The sequence below is a fragment of the Dendrobates tinctorius genome, unplaced genomic scaffold, assembly GCF_039654945.1.
Source record: "Dendrobates tinctorius isolate UK_male_01 unplaced genomic scaffold, ASM3965494v1 ptg000158l, whole genome shotgun sequence".
In the NCBI taxonomy this organism is placed as follows: Eukaryota; Metazoa; Chordata; class Amphibia; order Anura; family Dendrobatidae; genus Dendrobates; species Dendrobates tinctorius.
Window position 1 is genome coordinate 3,327,719 of NW_027361825.1, and position 19,294 is coordinate 3,347,012.

The following is a 19,294-nucleotide window of genomic DNA, read 5'->3' on the forward strand; positions in this document are numbered from 1 at the left end:
TGACGGGATGATGTGGGATATTAGTGGTAGTAGTACGGTGGCTCTGGCTGACGGGATGATGTTGGATATTAGGGGTAGTAGACCAGTGGCTCTGGCTGACGGGACGATGTGGGATATTAGGGGTAGTAGACCAGTGGCTCTGGCTGACGGGACGATGTGGGATATTAGGGGTAGTAGTCCGGCGGATGTTACGGGATGATGTGGGATATTAGGGGAAGTTGTCCGGCGGTTCTGGCTGACGGGATGATGTGGGATATTAGGGGGAGTAGTCTGGTGGCTCTGGTTGACGGGATGATGTGGCATATTAGGGGTAGTAGTCCGGCGGATGTGACGGGATGATGTGTGATATTAGGGGGAGTATTCCGGTGGCTCTGGCTGATGGGACGATGTGGGATATTAGGGGTAGTAGTACGGTGGATGTGACAGGATGATGTGAGATATTAGGGGGAGTAGTCCGGTGACTCTGGCTGATGGGATGATGTGGGATATTAGGGGTAGAAGTCCGGTAGCTCTGGCTGACGGGATGATGTGGGATATTAGTGGTAGTAGTCCGGTGGCTCTGGCTGACGGGATGATGTGGGATATTAGGGGTAGTAGTCTGGTGGCTCTGGCTGATGAGACGACGTGGGATATTAGGGGTAGTAGTCCGGCGGATGTGACGGGATGATGTGGGATATTAGGGAGAGTAGTCCGGTGGCTCTGGCTGATGGGATGATGTGGGATATTAGGGGGGAGTAGTCCAGTGGCTCTGGCTGACGGGATGATGTGGGATATTAGGGGTAGTAGTCTGGTGGCTCTGGCTGACAGGATGATGTGGGATATTAGTGGTAGTAGTCCGGTGGCTCTGACGGGATGATGTGGGATATTAGTGGTAGTAGTCTGGTGGCTCTGGCTGACGGGATGATGTGGGATATTAGGGGTAGTAGTCCGGTGGCTCTGGCTGATGGGATGATGTGGGATATTAGGGGGGAGTAGTCCAGTGGCTCTGGCTGACGGGATGATGTGGGATATTAGTGGTAGTAGTCAGGTGGCTCTGGCTGATTGGATGATGTGGGATATTAGGGGGGAGTAGTCCGGTGGCTCTGGCTGACGGGATGGTGTGGGATATTAGGGGTAGTAGTCTGGTGGCTCTGGCTGACAGGATGATGTGGGATATTAGTGGTAGTAGTCTGGTGGCTCTGGCTGATGGGATGATGTGGGATATTAGTGGTAGTAGTCTGGTGGCTCTGGCTGACGGGATGATGTGGGATATTAGTGGTAGTAGTCTGGTGGCTCTGGCTGATGGGATGATGTGGGATATTAGTGGTAGTAGTCCGGTGGCTCTGACGGGATGATGTGGGATATTAGTGGTAGTAGTCTGGTGGTTCTGGCTGACGGGATGATGTGGGATATTAGGGATAGTAGTCTGGTAGCTCTGGGTGACGGGACGATGTGGGATATTAGTGGTAGTAGTCTGGTGGCTCTGGCTGATGGGATGATGTGGGATATTAGTGGTAGTAGTCCGGTGGCTCTGACGGGATGATGTGGGATATTAGTGGTAGTAGTCTGGTGGTTCTGGCTGACGGGATGATGTGGGATATTAGGGATAGTAGTCTGGTAGCTCTGGGTGACGGGACGATGTGGGATATTAGGGGTAGTAGTCCGGCGGATGTGACGGGATGACGTGGGATATTAGTGGTAGTTGTCCGGCGGCTCTGGCTGACGGGATGATGTGGGATATTAGGGGGAGTAGTCCGGTGGCTCTGGCTGATGGGATGATGTGGGATATTAGGGGGAAGTAGTCCGGTGGCTCTGGCTGACGGGATGATGTGGGATATTAGGGGGAAGTAGTCCGGTGGCTCTGGCTGACGGGATGATGTGGGATATTAGGGGGGAGTAGTCTGGTGGCTCTGACGGGATGATGGGGGATATTAGTGGGAGTAGTCTGGTGGCTCTGGCTGACGGGATGATGTGGGATATTAGGGATAGTAGTCCGGTAGCTCTGGCTGACGGGACGATGTGGGATATTAGGGGTAGTAGTCCAGCGGCTCTGGCTGATGGGATGATGTGGGATATTAGGGGTAGTAGTCCGGCGGATGTGACGGGATGACGTGGGATATTAGTGGTAGTTGTCCGGCGGCTCTGGCTGACGGGATGATGTGGGATATTAGGGGTAGTAGTACGGTGGCTCTGGCTGACGGGATGATGTGGGATATTAGTGGTAGTTGTCCGGCGGATGTGACAGGATGATGTGGGATATTAGTGGTAGTTGTCTGGCGGCTCTGGCTGACGGGATGATGTGGGATATTAGTGGTAGTAGTCCGGTGACTTTGGCTGGTGGGATGATGTGGGATATTAGGGGTAGTAGTCTGGTGGCTCTGGCTGATGGGATGATGTGGGATATTACGGGTAGTAGTCCGGCTGATGTGACGGGATGATGGGGGATATTAGGGGGAGTAGTCCGGTGACTCTGGCTGGTGGGATGATGTGGGATATTAGTGGTAGTAGTCTGGTGGCTCTGGCTGATGGGATGATGTGGGATATTAGTGGTAGTAGTCTGGTGGCTCTGGCTGATGGGATGATGTGGGATATTAGTGGTAGTAGTCTGGTGGCTCTGGCTGATGGGATGATGTGGGATATTAGGGGTAGTAGTACGGTGGCTCTGGCTGACGGGATGATGTGGGATATTAGGGGTAGTAGTCCGGCAGATGTGACGGGATGATGTGGGATATTAGTGGTAGTTGTCCGGCGGCTCTGGCTGACAGGATGATGTGGGATATTAGGGGTAGTAGTCTAGCGGCTCTGGCTGACGGGATGATGTGGGATATTAGGGGTAGTAGTACGGTGGCTCTGGCTGACGGGATGATGTGGGATATTAGTGGTAGTTGTCCGGCGGCTCTGGCTGACGGGATGATGTGGGATATTAGGGGTAGTAGTACGGTGGCTCTGGCTGACGGCATGATGTGGGATATTAGGGGTAGTAGACCAGTGGCTCTGGCTGACGGGACGATGTGGGATATTAGCGGTAGTAGTCCGGCGGCTCTGGCTGATGGGACGATGTGGGATATTAGGGGTAGTAGTCCGGCAGATGTGATGGGATGATGTGGGATATTAGGGGTAGTTGTCCAGCGGCTCTGGCTGACGGGATGATGTGGGATATTAGGGGGAGTAGTACGGTGGCTCTGGCTGATGGGATGATGTGCGATACTAGGGGGGAGTAGTCCGGTGGCTCTGGCTGACGGGATGATGTGGGATATTAGGGGTAGTAGTACGGTGGCTCTGGCTGACGGGATGATGTGGGATATTAGTGGTAGTTGTCCGGCGGCTCTGGCTGACGGGATGATGTGGGATATTAGGGGTAGTATTACGGTGGCTCTGGCTGATGGGATGATGTGGGATATTAGGGGTAGTAGTACGGTGGCTCTGGCTGACGGGATGATGTGGGATATTAGGGGTAGTAGTCCGGTGGCTCTGGCTGACGGGATGATGTGGGATATTAGGGGTAGTAGTCCGGTCGCTCTGGCTGACGGGATGATGTGGAATATTAGTGGTAGTAGTCCGGTGACTTTAGCTGGTGGGATGTTGTGGGATATTAGGGGTAGTAGTCTGGTGGCTCTGGCGGACGGGATGATGTGGGATATTAGGGATAGTAGTCCGGTAGCTCTGGCTGACGGGACGATGTGGGATATTAGGGGTAGTAGTCCAGCGGCTCTGGCTGATGGGATGATGTGAGATATTAGGGGTAGTAGTCCGGCGGATGTGACGGGATGACGTGGGATATTAGTGGTAGTTGTCCGGCGGCTCTGGCTGACGGGATGATGTGGGATATTAGGGGTAGTAGTACGGTGGCTCTGGCTGACGGGATGATGTGGGATATTAGTGGTAGTTGTCCGGCGGATGTGACAGGATGATGTGGGATATTAGTGGTAGTTGTCTGGCGGCTCTGGCTGACGGGATGATGTGGGATATTAGTGGTAGTAGTCCGGTGACTTTGGCTGGTGGGATGATGTGGGATATTAGGGGTAGTAGTCTGGTGGCTCTGGCTGATGGGATGATGTGGGATATTAGTGGTAGTAGTCTGGTGGCTCTGGCTGATGGGATGATGTGGGATATTAGTGGTAGTAGTCTGGTGGCTCTGGCTGATGGGATGATGTGGGATATTAGGGGTAGTAGTACGGTGGCTCTGGCTGACGGGATGATGTGGGATATTAGGGGTAGTAGTCCGGCAGATGTGACGGGATGATGTGGGATATTAGTGGTAGTTGTCCGGCGGCTCTGGCTGACAGGATGATGTGGGATATTAGGGGTAGTAGTCTAGCGGCTCTGGCTGACGGGATGATGTGGGATATTAGGGGTAGTAGTACGGTGGCTCTGGCTGACGGGATGATGTGGGATATTAGTGGTAGTTGTCCGGCGGCTCTGGCTGACGGGATGATGTGGGATATTAGGGGTAGTAGTACGGTGGCTCTGGCTGACGGCATGATGTGGGATATTAGGGGTAGTAGACCAGTGGCTCTGGCTGACGGGACGATGTGGGATATTAGCGGTAGTAGTCCGGCGGATGTGATGGGATGATGTGGGATATTAGCGGTAGTTGTCCGGCGGCTCTGGATGACGGGATGATGTGGGATATTAGAGGCAGTAGTACGGTGGCTCTGGCTGACGGGATGGTGTGCGATATTAGTGGTAGTAGTCTGGTGGCTCTGACGGGATGATGTGGGATATTAGTGGTAGTAGTCTGGTGGCTCTGACGGGATGATGTGGGATATTAGTGGTAGTAGTCTGGTGGCTCTGGCTGACGGGATGATGTGGGATATTAGGGGTAGTAGTCCGGCGGATGTGACGGGATGATGTGGGATATTAGTGGTAGTAGTCTGGTGGCTCTGGCTGACGGGATGATGTGGGATATTAGGGGTAGGAGTCCGGCGGCTGTGACGGGATGATGTGGGATATTAGTGGTAGTAGTCTGGTGGCTCTGACGGGATGATGTGGGATATTAGTGGTAGTAGTCCGGTGGCACTGATGGGATGATGTGGGATATTAGTGGTAGTAGTCTGGTGGCTCTGGCTGACGGGATGATGTGGGATATTAGGGGTAGTAGTCCGGCGGATGTGACGGGATGATGTGGGATATTAGTGCTAGTAGTCTGGTGGCTCTGGCTGACGGGATGACGTGGGATATTAGGGATAGTAGTCCGGTAGCTCTGGCTGACAGGACAATGTGGGATATTAGGGGTAGTAGTCCAGCGGCTCTGGCTGATGGGACGATGTGGGATATTAGGGGTAGTAGTCCAGCGGATGTGATGGGATGATGTGGGATATTAGTGGTAGTTGTCTGGCGGCTCTGGATGACGGGATGATGTGGGATATTAGGGGCAGTAGTACGGTGGCTCTGGCTGACGGGATGGTGTGCGATATTAGTGGTAGTAGTCTGGTGGCTCTGGCTGACGGGATGATGTGGGATATTAGGGGTAGTAGTACGGTGGCTCTGGCTGACGGGATGATGTGGGATATTAGGGGTAGTAGTCCGGTGGCTCTGGCTGACGGGATGATGTGGGATATTAGGGGTAGTAGTCCGGTCGCTCTGGCTGACGGGATGATGTGGAATATTAGTGGTAGTAGTCCGGTGACTTTAGCTGGTGGGATGTTGTGGGATATTAGGGGTAGTAGTCTGGTGGCTCTGGCGGACGGGATGATGTGGGATATTAAGGGTAGTAGTCCGGCGGCTCTGGCTGACGGGATGATGTGGGATATTAGGGGGAGTAGTCCGGTGGCTCTGGCTGACGGGATGATGTGAGATATTAGTAGTCCGGTGGCTCTGGCAGACGGAATGATGTGGGATAATAGGGGTAGTAGTCCGGTGGCTCTGGCGGACGGGATGATGTGGGATATTAGTGGTAGTAGTCTGGTAGCTCTGGCTGACAGGATGATGTGGGATATTAGTGGTAGTAGTCTGGTGGCTCTGACTGATGGGATGATGTGGGATATTAGTGGTAGTAGTCCGGTGGCTCTGACGGGATGATGTGGGATATTAGTGGTAGTAGTCTGGTGGCTCTGGCTGACGGGATGATGTGGGATATTAGGGATAGTAGTCCGGTAGCTCTGGCTGACGGGACGATGTGGGATATTAGGGGTAGTAGTCCAGCGGCTCTGGCTGATGGGATGATGTGGGATATTAGGGGTAGTAGTCCGGCGGATGTGACGGGATGACGTGGGATATTAGTGGTAGTTGTCCAGCGGCTCTGCCTAACGGGATGATGTGGGATATTAGGGGTAGTAGTACGGTGGCTCTGGCTGACAGGATGATGTGGGATATTAGGGGTAGTAGTCCGGCAGATGTGACGGGATGATGTGGGATATTAGTGGTAGTTGTCCGGCGGCTCTGGCTGACGGGATGATGTGGGATATTAGTGGTAGTTGTCCGGCGGCTCTGGCTGACGGGATGATGTGGGATATTAGGGGTAGTAGTCCGGTGGCTCTGGCTGACGGGACGATGTGGGATATTAGGGGTAGTAGTCCGGTGGCTCTGGCTGACGGGACGATGTGGGATATTAGGGGTAGTAGGCCAGCGGCTCTGGCTGATGGGATGATGTGGGATATTAGGGGTAGTAGTCCGGTGGCTCTGGCTGACGGGATGATGTGGGATATTAGTGGTAGTAGTCCGGTGGCTCTGGCTGACGGGATGATGTGGGATATTAGTGGGAGTAGTCTGGTGGCTCTGGCTGATGGGATGATGTGGGGTATTAGGGGTAGTAGTCCGGCGGATGTGACGGGATGATGTGGGATATTAGTGGTAGTTGTCCGGCAGCTCTGGCTGACGGGATGATGTGGGATATTATGGGGAGTAGTCCGGTGGCTCTGGCTGATGGGATGATGTGGGATATTAGCGGGGAGTAGTCTGGTGGCTCTGGCTGATGGGATGATGTGGGATATTAGTGGTAGTAGTCTGGTGACTCTGGCTGATGGGATGATGTGGGATATTAGGGGTAGTAGTCCGGCGGCTCTGGCTGATGGGACGATGTGGGATATTAGGGGTAGTAGTCCGGCGGATGTGACGGGATGATGTGAGATATTAGTGGTAGTTGTCCGGCGGCTCTGACTGACGGGATGATGTGGGATATTAGGGGTAGTAGTACGGTGGCTCTGGCTGACGGGATGATGTGCGATATTAGTGGTAGTAGTCTGTTGGCTCTGGCTGACGGGAAGATGTGGGATATTAGGGGTAGTAGTCCGGTCGCTCTGGCTGACGGGATGATGTGGAATATTAGTGGTAGTAGTCCGGTGACTTTGGCTGGTGGGATGATGTGGGAAATTAGGGGTAGTAGTCTGGTGGCTCTGGCTGACGGGATGATGTGGTATATTAGGGGTAGTAGTCCGGCGGATGTCACGGGATGATGTGGGATATTAGGGGGAGTAGTCCGGTGGCTCTGGCTGATGGGACAATGTGGGATATTAGGGGTAGTAGTACGGTGGATGTGACAGGATGATGTGAGATATTAGGGGGAGTAGTCCGGTGACTCTGGCTGGTGGGATGATGTGGGATATTAGTGGTAGTAGTCTGGTGGCTCTGGCTGATGGGATGATGTGGGATATTAGGGGTAGTAGTCCGGCGGCTCTGGCTGACGGGATGACGTGGGATATTAGGGATAGTAGTTCGGTAGCTCTGGCTGACGGGACAATGTGGGATATTCGGGGTAGTAGTCCAGCGGCTCTGGCTGATGGGACGATGTGGGATATTAGGGGTAGTAGTACGGTGGCTCTGGCTGACGGGATGATGTGCGATATTAGTGGTAGTAGTCTGGTGGCTCTGGCTGACGGGATGATGTGGAATATTAGTGGTAGTAGTCCGGTGACTTTGGCTGGTGGGATGATGTGGGATATTAGGGGTAGTAGTCTGGTGGCTCTGGTTGACGGGATGATGTGGCATATTAGGGGTAGTAGTCCGGCGGATGTGACGGGATGATGTGTGATATTAGGGGGAGTATTCCGGTGGCTCTGGCTGATGGGACGATGTGGGATATTAGGGGTAGTAGTACGGTGGATGTGACAGGATGATGTGAGATATTAGGGGGAGTAGTCCGGTGACTCTGGCTGATGGGATGATGTGGGATATTAGGGGTAGAAGTCCGGTAGCTCTGGCTGACGGGATGATGTGGGATATTAGTGGTAGTAGTCCGGTGGCTCTGGCTGACGGGATGATGTGGGATATTAGTGGTAGTAGTCCGGTGGCTCTAGCTGATGGGATGATGTGGGATATTAGTGGTAGTAGTCCGGTGGCTCTGACGGGATGATGTGGGATATTAGTGGTAGTAGTCCGGTGGCTCTGGCTGACGGGATGATGTGGGATATTAGTGGTAGTAGTCTGGTGGCTCTGGCTGATGGGATGATGTGGGATATTAGTGGTAGTAGTCCGGTGGCTCTGACGGGTTGATGTGGGATATTAGTGGTAGTAGTCCGGTGACTTTGGCTGGTGGGATGATGTGGGATATTAGGGGTAGTAGTCTGGTGGCTCTGGCTGATGGGATGATGTGGGATATTAGGGGTAGTAGTCCGGCGGATGTGACGGGATGATGGGGGATATTAGGGGGAGTAGTCCGGTGACTCTGGCTGGTGGGATGATGTGGGATATTAGTGGTAGTAGTCTGGTGGCTCTGGCTGACGGGATGATGTGGGATATTAGTGGGAGTAGTCTGGTGGCTCTGGCTGATGGGATGATGTGGGATATTAGGGGGGAGTAGTCCGGTGGCTCTGGCTGACGGGATGGTGTGGGATATTAGGGGTAGTAGTCTGGTGGCTCTGGTAGACAGGATGATGTGGGATATTAGTGGTAGTAGTCTGGTGGCTCTGGCTGATGGGATAATGTGGGATATTAGTGGTAGTAGTCTGGTGGCTCTGGCTGACGGGATGATGTGGGATATTAGTGGTAGTAGTCTGGTGGCTCTGGCTGATGGGATGATGTGGGATATTAGTGGTAGTAGTCCGGTGGCTCTGACGGGATGATGTGGGATATTAGTGGTAGTAGTCTGGTGGCTCTGGCTGACGGGATGATGTGGGATATTAGGGGTAGTAGTACGGTGGCTCTGGCTGACGGGATGATGTTGGATATTAGGGGTAGTAGACCAGTGGCTCTGGCTGACGGGACGATGTGGGATATTAGGGGTAGTAGACCAGTGGCTCTGGCTGACGGGACGATGTGGGATATTAGGGGTAGTAGTCCGGCGGATGTTACGGGATGATGTGGGATATTAGGGGAAGTTGTCCGGCGGTTCTGGCTGACGGGATGATGTGGGATATTAGGGGGAGTAGTCTGGTGGCTCTGGTTGACGGGATGATGTGGCATATTAGGGGTAGTAGTCCGGCGGATGTGACGGGATGATGTGTGATATTAGGGGGAGTATTCCGGTGGCTCTGGCTGATGGGACGATGTGGGATATTAGGGGTAGTAGTACGGTGGATGTGACAGGATGATGTGAGATATTAGGGGGAGTAGTCCGGTGACTCTGGCTGATGGGATGATGTGGGATATTAGGGGTAGAAGTCCGGTAGCTCTGGCTGACGGGATGATGTGGGATATTAGTGGTAGTAGTCCGGTGGCTCTGGCTGACGGGATGATGTGGGATATTAGGGGTAGTAGTCTGGTGGCTCTGGCTGATGAGACGACGTGGGATATTAGGGGTAGTAGTCCGGCGGATGTGACGGGATGATGTGGGATATTAGGGAGAGTAGTCCGGTGGCTCTGGCTGATGGGATGATGTGGGATATTAGGGGGGAGTAGTCCAGTGGCTCTGGCTGACGGGATGATGTGGGATATTAGGGGTAGTAGTCTGGTGGCTCTGGCTGACAGGATGATGTGGGATATTAGTGGTAGTAGTCCGGTGGCTCTGACGGGATGATGTGGGATATTAGTGGTAGTAGTCTGGTGGCTCTGGCTGACGGGATGATGTGGGATATTAGGGGTAGTAGTCCGGTGGCTCTGGCTGATGGGATGATGTGGGATATTAGGGGGGAGTAGTCCAGTGGCTCTGGCTGACGGGATGATGTGGGATATTAGTGGTAGTAGTCAGGTGGCTCTGGCTGATTGGATGATGTGGGATATTAGGGGGGAGTAGTCCGGTGGCTCTGGCTGACGGGATGGTGTGGGATATTAGGGGTAGTAGTCTGGTGGCTCTGGCTGACAGGATGATGTGGGATATTAGTGGTAGTAGTCTGGTGGCTCTGGCTGATGGGATGATGTGGGATATTAGTGGTAGTAGTCTGGTGGCTCTGGCTGACGGGATGATGTGGGATATTAGTGGTAGTAGTCTGGTGGCTCTGGCTGATGGGATGATGTGGGATATTAGTGGTAGTAGTCCGGTGGCTCTGACGGGATGATGTGGGATATTAGTGGTAGTAGTCTGGTGGTTCTGGCTGACGGGATGATGTGGGATATTAGGGATAGTAGTCTGGTAGCTCTGGGTGACGGGACGATGTGGGATATTAGTGGTAGTAGTCTGGTGGCTCTGGCTGATGGGATGATGTGGGATATTAGTGGTAGTAGTCCGGTGGCTCTGACGGGATGATGTGGGATATTAGTGGTAGTAGTCTGGTGGTTCTGGCTGATGGGATGATGTGGGATATTAGGGATAGTAGTCTGGTAGCTCTGGGTGACGGGACGATGTGGGATATTAGGGGTAGTAGTCCGGCGGATGTGACGGGATGACGTGGGATATTAGTGGTAGTTGTCCGGCGGCTCTGGCTGACGGGATGATGTGGGATATTAGGGGGAGTAGTCCGGTGGCTCTGGCTGATGGGATGATGTGGGATATTAGGGGGAAGTAGTCCGGTGGCTCTGGCTGACGGGATGATGTGGGATATTAGGGGGAAGTAGTCCGGTGGCTCTGGCTGACGGGATGATGTGGGATATTAGGGGGGAGTAGTCTGGTGGCTCTGACGGGATGATGGGGGATATTAGTGGGAGTAGTCTGGTGGCTCTGGCTGACGGGATGATGTGGGATATTAGGGATAGTAGTCCGGTAGCTCTGGCTGACGGGACGATGTGGGATATTAGGGGTAGTAGTCCAGCGGCTCTGGCTGATGGGATGATGTGGGATATTAGGGGTAGTAGTCCGGCGGATGTGACGGGATGACGTGGGATATTAGTGGTAGTTGTCCGGCGGCTCTGGCTGACGGGATGATGTGGGATATTAGGGGTAGTAGTACGGTGGCTCTGGCTGACGGGATGATGTGGGATATTAGTGGTAGTTGTCCGGCGGATGTGACAGGATGATGTGGGATATTAGTGGTAGTTGTCTGGCGGCTCTGGCTGACGGGATGATGTGGGATATTAGTGGTAGTAGTCCGGTGACTTTGGCTGGTGGGATGATGTGGGATATTAGGGGTAGTAGTCTGGTGGCTCTGGCTGATGGGATGATGTGGGATATTACGGGTAGTAGTCCGGCTGATGTGACGGGATGATGGGGGATATTAGGGGGAGTAGTCCGGTGACTCTGGCTGGTGGGATGATGTGGGATATTAGTGGTAGTAGTCTGGTGGCTCTGGCTGATGGGATGATGTGGGATATTAGTGGTAGTAGTCTGGTGGCTCTGGCTGATGGGATGATGTGGGATATTAGTGGTAGTAGTCTGGTGGCTCTGGCTGATGGGATGATGTGGGATATTAGGGGTAGTAGTACGGTGGCTCTGGCTGACGGGATGATGTGGGATATTAGGGGTAGTAGTCCGGCAGATGTGACGGGATGATGTGGGATATTAGTGGTAGTTGTCCGGCGGCTCTGGCTGACAGGATGATGTGGGATATTAGGGGTAGTAGTCTAGCGGCTCTGGCTGACGGGATGATGTGGGATATTAGGGGTAGTAGTACGGTGGCTCTGGCTGACGGGATGATGTGGGATATTAGTGGTAGTTGTCCGGCGGCTCTGGCTGACGGGATGATGTGGGATATTAGGGGTAGTAGTACGGTGGCTCTGGCTGACGGCATGATGTGGGATATTAGGGGTAGTAGACCAGTGGCTCTGGCTGACGGGACGATGTGGGATATTAGCGGTAGTAGTCCGGCGGCTCTGGCTGATGGGACGATGTGGGATATTAGGGGTAGTAGTCCGGCAGATGTGATGGGATGATGTGGGATATTAGGGGTAGTTGTCCGGCGGCTCTGGCTGACGGGATGATGTGGGATATTAGGGGGAGTAGTACGGTGGCTCTGGCTGATGGGATGATGTGCGATACTAGGGGGGAGTAGTCCGGTGGCTCTGGCTGACGGGATGATGTGGGATATTAGGGGTAGTAGTACGGTGGCTCTGGCTGACGGGATGATGTGGGATATTAGTGGTAGTTGTCCGGCGGCTCTGGCTGACGGGATGATGTGGGATATTAGGGGTAGTATTACGGTGGCTCTGGCTGATGGGATGATGTGGGATATTAGGGGGAAGTAGTCCGGTGGCTCTGGCTGACGGGATGATGTGGGATATTAGGGGGGAGTAGTCTGGTGGCTCTGACGGGATGATGGGGGATATTAGTGGGAGTAGTCTGGTGGCTCTGGCTGACGGGATGATGTGGGATATTAGGGATAGTAGTCCGGTAGCTCTGGCTGACGGGACGATGTGGGATATTAGGGGTAGTAGTCCAGCGGCTCTGGCTGATGGGATGATGTGAGATATTAGGGGTAGTAGTCCGGCGGATGTGACGGGATGACGTGGGATATTAGTGGTAGTTGTCCGGCGGCTCTGGCTGACGGGATGATGTGGGATATTAGGGGTAGTAGTACGGTGGCTCTGGCTGACGGGATGATGTGGGATATTAGTGGTAGTTGTCCGGCGGATGTGACAGGATGATGTGGGATATTAGTGGTAGTTGTCTGGCGGCTCTGGCTGACGGGATGATGTGGGATATTAGTGGTAGTAGTCCGGTGACTTTGGCTGGTGGGATGATGTGGGATATTAGGGGTAGTAGTCTGGTGGCTCTGGCTGATGGGATGATGTGGGATATTACGGGTAGTAGTCCGGCTGATGTGACGGGATGATGGGGGATATTAGGGGGAGTAGTCCGGTGACTCTGGCTGGTGGGATGATGTGTGATATTAGTGGTAGTAGTCTGGTGGCTCTGGCTGATGGGATGATGTGGGATATTAGTGGTAGTAGTCTGGTGGCTCTGGCTGATGGGATGATGTGGGATATTAGTGGTAGTAGTCTGGTGGCTCTGGCTGATGGGATGATGTGGGATATTAGGGGTAGTAGTACGGTGGCTCTGGCTGACGGGATGATGTGGGATATTAGGGGTAGTAGTCCGGCAGATGTGACGGGATGATGTGGGATATTAGTGGTAGTTGTCCGGCGGCTCTGGCTGACAGGATGATGTGGGATATTAGGGGTAGTAGTCTAGCGGCTCTGGCTGACGGGATGATGTGGGATATTAGGGGTAGTAGTACGGTGGCTCTGGCTGACGGGATGATGTGGGATATTAGTGGTAGTTGTCCGGCGGCTCTGGCTGACGGGATGATGTGGGATATTAGGGGTAGTAGTACGGTGGCTCTGGCTGACGGCATGATGTGGGATATTAGGGGTAGTAGACCAGTGGCTCTGGCTGACGGGACGATGTGGGATATTAGCGGTAGTAGTCCGGCGGCTCTGGCTGATGGGACGATGTGGGATATTAGGGGTAGTAGTCCGGCAGATGTGATGGGATGATGTGGGATATTAGGGGTAGTTGTCCGGCGGCTCTGGCTGACGGGATGATGTGGGATATTAGGGGGAGTAGTACGGTGGCTCTGGCTGATGGGATGATGTGCGATACTAGGGGGGAGTAGTCCGGTGGCTCTGGCTGACGGGATGATGTGGGATATTAGGGGTAGTAGTACGGTGGCTCTGGCTGACGGGATGATGTGGGATATTAGTGGTAGTTGTCCGGCGGCTCTGGCTGACGGGATGATGTGGGATATTAGGGGTAGTAGTACGGTGGCTCTGGCTGACGGGATGATGTGGGATATTAGGGGTAGTAGACCAGTGGCTCTGGCTGACGGGACGATGTGGGATATTAGCGGTAGTAGTCCGGCGGCTCTGGCTGATGGGACGATGTGGGATATTAGGGGTAGTAGTCCGGCAGATGTGATGGGATGATGTGGGATATTAGGGGTAGTTGTCCGGCGGCTCTGGCTGATGGGATGATGTGCGATATTAGGGGGGAGTAGTCCGGTGGCTCTGGCTGACGGGATGATATGGGATATTAGGGGGAGTAGTCCGGTGGCTCTGGCTGACGGGACGATGTGGGATATTAGGGGTAGTAGTCCGGCGGCTCTGGCTGATGGGACAATGTGGGATATTAGGGGTAGTAGTCCGGCAGATGTGACGGGATTATGTGGGATATTAGTGGTAGTAGTCCGGTAGCTCTGGCTGGTGGGATGATGTGGGATATTAGGGGTAGTAGTCCGGTGGCTCTGGCTGACGGGATGATATGGGATATTAGGGGGAGTAGTCCGGTGGCACTGGCTGATGGGATGATGTGGGATATTAGGGATAGTAGTCCGGTAGCTCTGGCTGACGGGACGATGTGGGATATTAGGGGTAGTAGTCCGGCGGCTCTGGCTGATGGGACAATGTGGGATATTAGGGGTAGTAGTCCGGCAGATGTGACGGGATTATGTGGGATATTAGGGATAGTAGTCCGGTAGCTCTGGCTGGTGGGATGATGTGGGATATTAGGGGTAGTAGTCCGGTGGCTCTGGCTGACGGGATGATGTGGGATATTATAGTGAATATGTCTATGCGGAATGGGCGGGGCTCTACACTCAGCTTTATATATATCGATATAATCATAATAATTTGTTATAACTAAACATAGTTAGTTACTATGCCAATTGCTCCCTTTTCTCTTGTTTAAAAATTCTAACTGACCATGTGTCTCAATATCTGGCTATATACGAGATCTCTGCTTGCTGAGAGTGACATATATGAGATCTCTTCTTGCTGCCAGTGACATATACGAGATTTCTTCTTGCTGCCAGTGACATATATGAGATCTCTTCTTGCTGCCAGTGACATATACGAGATCTCTTCTTGCTGCCAGTGACATATACGAGATCTCTGCTTGCTGCCAGTGACATACACGAGATCTCTGCTTGCAGGACTTCAGTGACATAAACGAGATCTCTGCTTTCTGTCTGTGACATATACGACATCTCTCCTTGCTGTCAGTGACATATACAGATCTCTGCTTGCTGTCAGCGACATATACAGATCTCTGCTTGTTGTCAGCGACATATACAGATCTCTGCTTGCTGTCAGCGACATATACAGATCTCTGATTGCTGTCAGCGACATATACAGATCTCTGCTTGCTGTCAGCGACATATACAGATCTCTGCTTGCTGTCAGCGACATACAGTCATATGTAAAAGTTTGGGCACCCCTATTAATGTTAACCTTTTTTCTTTATAACAATTTTGGTTTTTGCAACAGCTATTTCAGTTTCATATATCTAATAACTGATGGACTCAGTTATATTTCTGGATTCAAATGAGGTTTATTGTACTAACAGAAAATGTGCAATCTGCATTTAAACAAAATTTGACCGGTGCAAAAGTATGGGCACCCTTATCATTTTCTTGATTTGAACACTCCTAACTACTTTTCACTGACTTCCTGAAGCACTAAATTGGTTTTGTAACCTCATTGAGCTTTGAACTTCATAGCCAGGTGTATCAAATCATGAGAAAAGGTATTTAAGGTGGCCACTTGCAAGTAGTTCTCCTATTTGATTCTCCTATGAAGAGTGGCATCATGGGCTCCTCAAAACAACTCTCAAATGATCTGAAAACAAAGATTATTCAACATAGCTTTTCAGGGGAAGGATACAAAAAGTTGTCTCAGAGATTTAACCTGTCAGTTTCCACTGTGAGGAACATAGTAAGGAAATGGAAGAACACAGGTACAGTTCTTGTTAAGCCCAGAAGTGGCAGGCCAAGAAAAATATCAGAAAGGCAGAGAAGAAGAATGGTGAGAACAGTCAAGGACAATCCACAGACCACCTCCAAAGACCTGCAGCATCATCTTGCTGCAGATGGTGTCACTGTGCATCGGTCAACAATACAGCGCACTTTGCACAAGGAGAAGCTGTATGGGAGAGTGATGCGAAAGAAGCCGTTTCTGCAAGCACGCCACAAACAGAGTCGCCTGAGGTATGCAAAAGCACATTTGGACAAGCCAGTTACATTTTGGAAGAAGGTCCTGTGGACTGATGAAACAAAGATTGAGTTGTTTGGTCATACAAAAAGGCTTATGCATGCGCTGTATTGTTGATCAGTGACATATATGAGATCTCTTCTTGCTGCCAGTGACATATACAAGATCTCTTCTTGCTGCCAGTGACATATACGAGATCTCTGCTTGCTGCCAGTGACATACACGAGATCTCTGCTTGCAGGACTTCAGTGACATAAACAAGATCTCTGCTTTCTGTCTGTGACATATACGACATCTCTCCTTGCTGTCAGTGACATATACGAGATCTCTGCTTGCTGCCAGTGACATATACGAGATCTCTGCTTGCTGCCAGTGACATATATGAGATCTCTTCTTGCTGCCAGTGACATATACGAGATCTCTGCTTGCTGCCAGTGACATATACGAGATCTCTGCTTGCTGCCAGTGACATACACGAGATCTCTGCTTGCAGGACTTCAGTGACATAAACAAGATCTCTGCTTTCTGTCTGTGACATATACGACATCTCTCCTTGCTGTCAGTGACATATACGAGATCTCTGCTTGCTGCCGATGACATAAACGAGATCTCTGCTTACTGTCAGTGACATATACAGATCTCTGCTTGCTGTTAGTGACATATACAGATCTCTGCTTGCTGTCAGCGACATACACGAGACCTCCTGCTTGCTGTCAGTGACATATACGAGATCTCTCCTTGCTGTCAGTGACATATACAAGATCTCTGCTTGCTGCCAGTGATCTATACGAGATCTCTGCTTGCTGCAGGTGACATAAACGAGATCTCTGCTTGCTGTCAGTGATATATACGAGATCTCTGCTTGCTGTCAGTGACATATGAGATCTATGCTTGCTGCCAGTGACATATACGAGATCTCTTCTTGCTGCCAGTGACATATACGAGATCTCTTCTTGCTGCCAGTGACATATACGAGATCTCTTCTTGCTGCCAGTGACATATACGAGATCTCTTCTTGCTGCCAGTGACATATACGAGATCTCTTCTTGCTGCCAGTGACATATGAGATCTCTGCTTGCTGCCAGTGACATATACAGATCTCTGCTTGCTGTCAGCGACATACACGAGCCCTCCTGCTTGCTGCCAGTGACATATACAGATCTCTGCTTGCTGTCAGCGACATACACAGGACCTCCTGCTTGCTGCCAGTGACATATACAGATCTCTGCTTGCTGTCAGTGACATATACAGATCTCTGCTTGCTGTCAGCGACATACACGAGACCTCCTGCTTGCTGCCAGTTAGCGGGAACAATCACATTTCCACCCCGAGGCTTTACCACCTGTCCGGATAGGACCAGGAGCAGCGTTGTCTGTCAGCGGCAGTAAGTGTCCAGAGGTCACCGACAACAAGCAGAGGTAGTGCCAACAGTGGAGAATGACGACACAGAGCCGGTGAGGCACTTTCACAACTTCTCATTTTACACCGAGAATTACGGATACACCTAAAACCAGAAAACTGGGTGAAATGGAGAAAATATGAGAAGAATGCAGGCAAATATGAGCTGCACATGTAGGAAGAGGCTGTAAGACCCCGGGAATAACACCGGTCACAGCTGCCCACAGAAGCGAATTACACAGGCTACTCGGACAACGGCAACAACCGAACTGAGAGCGAATTTACAGAAAGAAACATGAAGTATTTACCTCGTCGGTCGCGCTTTTTAGACGTCACCGTCAGATTTTTTTTTTTTTTTGTGTTTCCGGACTCCGGAGACTACCAACCAGCTGAGCGGCGCTTGCCAACCACTGACGTCATCATTGCATTTCAACCAATCACAGCGGACTTTCGGTATTACATTTCTGTGCCAACTTGTCTCGACTTGGTCACATGACTAAAATCGTTTCCGCCATACTTGAGGCCTTTTGACCAATCAGTAGAAAGTAGTAGTCGGCTGTGATTGGCTGGTGTGTGTGTCATTGTCACCGCCCCCTCACTTCTTTATTTTCTTCCGCTGCTCTGCCAGCGTGTGTAGTGTAGTAGTACCGTAGTTCAGTATATGGGCAGGCTGCCCATGGTTATAAAGGTGCTGCAGTTATCAGCTGGTAATAGGACAGCAAATGGTTGATAAGTTATCAGAACATAAACCTGGGCACTAATTCCTGGAATTCAAAGCAAATTGGGGGAAACAAGAGCCAATGAACAGCTATAGCCCATAATATATGGGTCAGACCCCACTGATCATGTATATAGGGGGCTCCTGTGTCCACTTCTGTCATAGATACTGACTGGTGTGGAGGTCTCGTCACTGCCCCATACCTATATAGATATTTATGAAATGGGACCCCCTGTTCTCATGGTCAGCGGGCGCCATATATAGGACATGGGACCCCCGTTCTCATGGTCAGCGGGCGCCATATATAGGACATGGGACCCCGTTCTCATGGTCAGCTTGCGCCATATATAGGACATGGGATCCTCGTTCTCATGGTCAGCGGGCGCCATATATAGGACATGGGACCCCGTTCTCATGGTCAGCTTGCGCCATATATAGGACATGGGACCCCCGTTCTCATGGTCAGCGGGCGCCATATATAGGACATGGGACCCCGTTCTCATGGTCAGTGGGGGCCATATATAGGACATGGGACCCCCGTTCTCATGGTCAGCGGGCGCCATATATTGGACATGGGACCCCCGTTCTCATGGTCAGCGGGCACCATATATAGGACATGGGACCCCCATTCTCATGGTCAGCGGGTGCCATGTGTAGGACATGGGATCCCCGTTCTCATGGTCAGCTTGCGCCATATATAGGACATGGGATCCTCGTTCTCATGGTCAGTGGGGGCCATATATAGGACATGGGACCCCCGTTCTCATGGTCAGCGGGCGCCATATATAGGACATGGGATCCCCATTCTCATGGTCAGCTTGCGCCATATATAGGACATGGGACCCCGTTCTCATGATCAGTGGGGGCCATATATAGGACATGGGACCCCCGTTCTCATGGTCAGCGGGCGCCATACATAGGACATGGGACCCCCGTTCTCATGGTCAGCGGGCGCCATATATAGGACATGGGATCCCCGTTCTCATGGTCAGCTTGCGCAATATATAGGACATGGGACCCCCATTCTCA

General features: G+C 51.9%; 1 protein-coding gene across 2 annotated transcripts in view; it reads right to left on the reverse strand.

Moving 5' to 3' along the window:
- The window catches only part of NELFE (negative elongation factor complex member E), a 32,159-nt gene extending 14,129 nt beyond the window's left edge, over positions 1 to 18,030 (reverse strand). Inside the window, exon 1 of one of the 2 annotated variants that reach the window (XM_073548790.1) lies at positions 17,856 to 18,030. The gene's annotated coding sequence lies outside the window, so the exon portion shown is untranslated. Of the gene's footprint in view, positions 1 to 17,488; positions 17,510 to 17,855 lie in introns of those variants that run through there. The other variant, XM_073548789.1, reaches the window with a different exon arrangement.
- Positions 18,031 to 19,294: the final 1,264 nt, after the last annotated feature.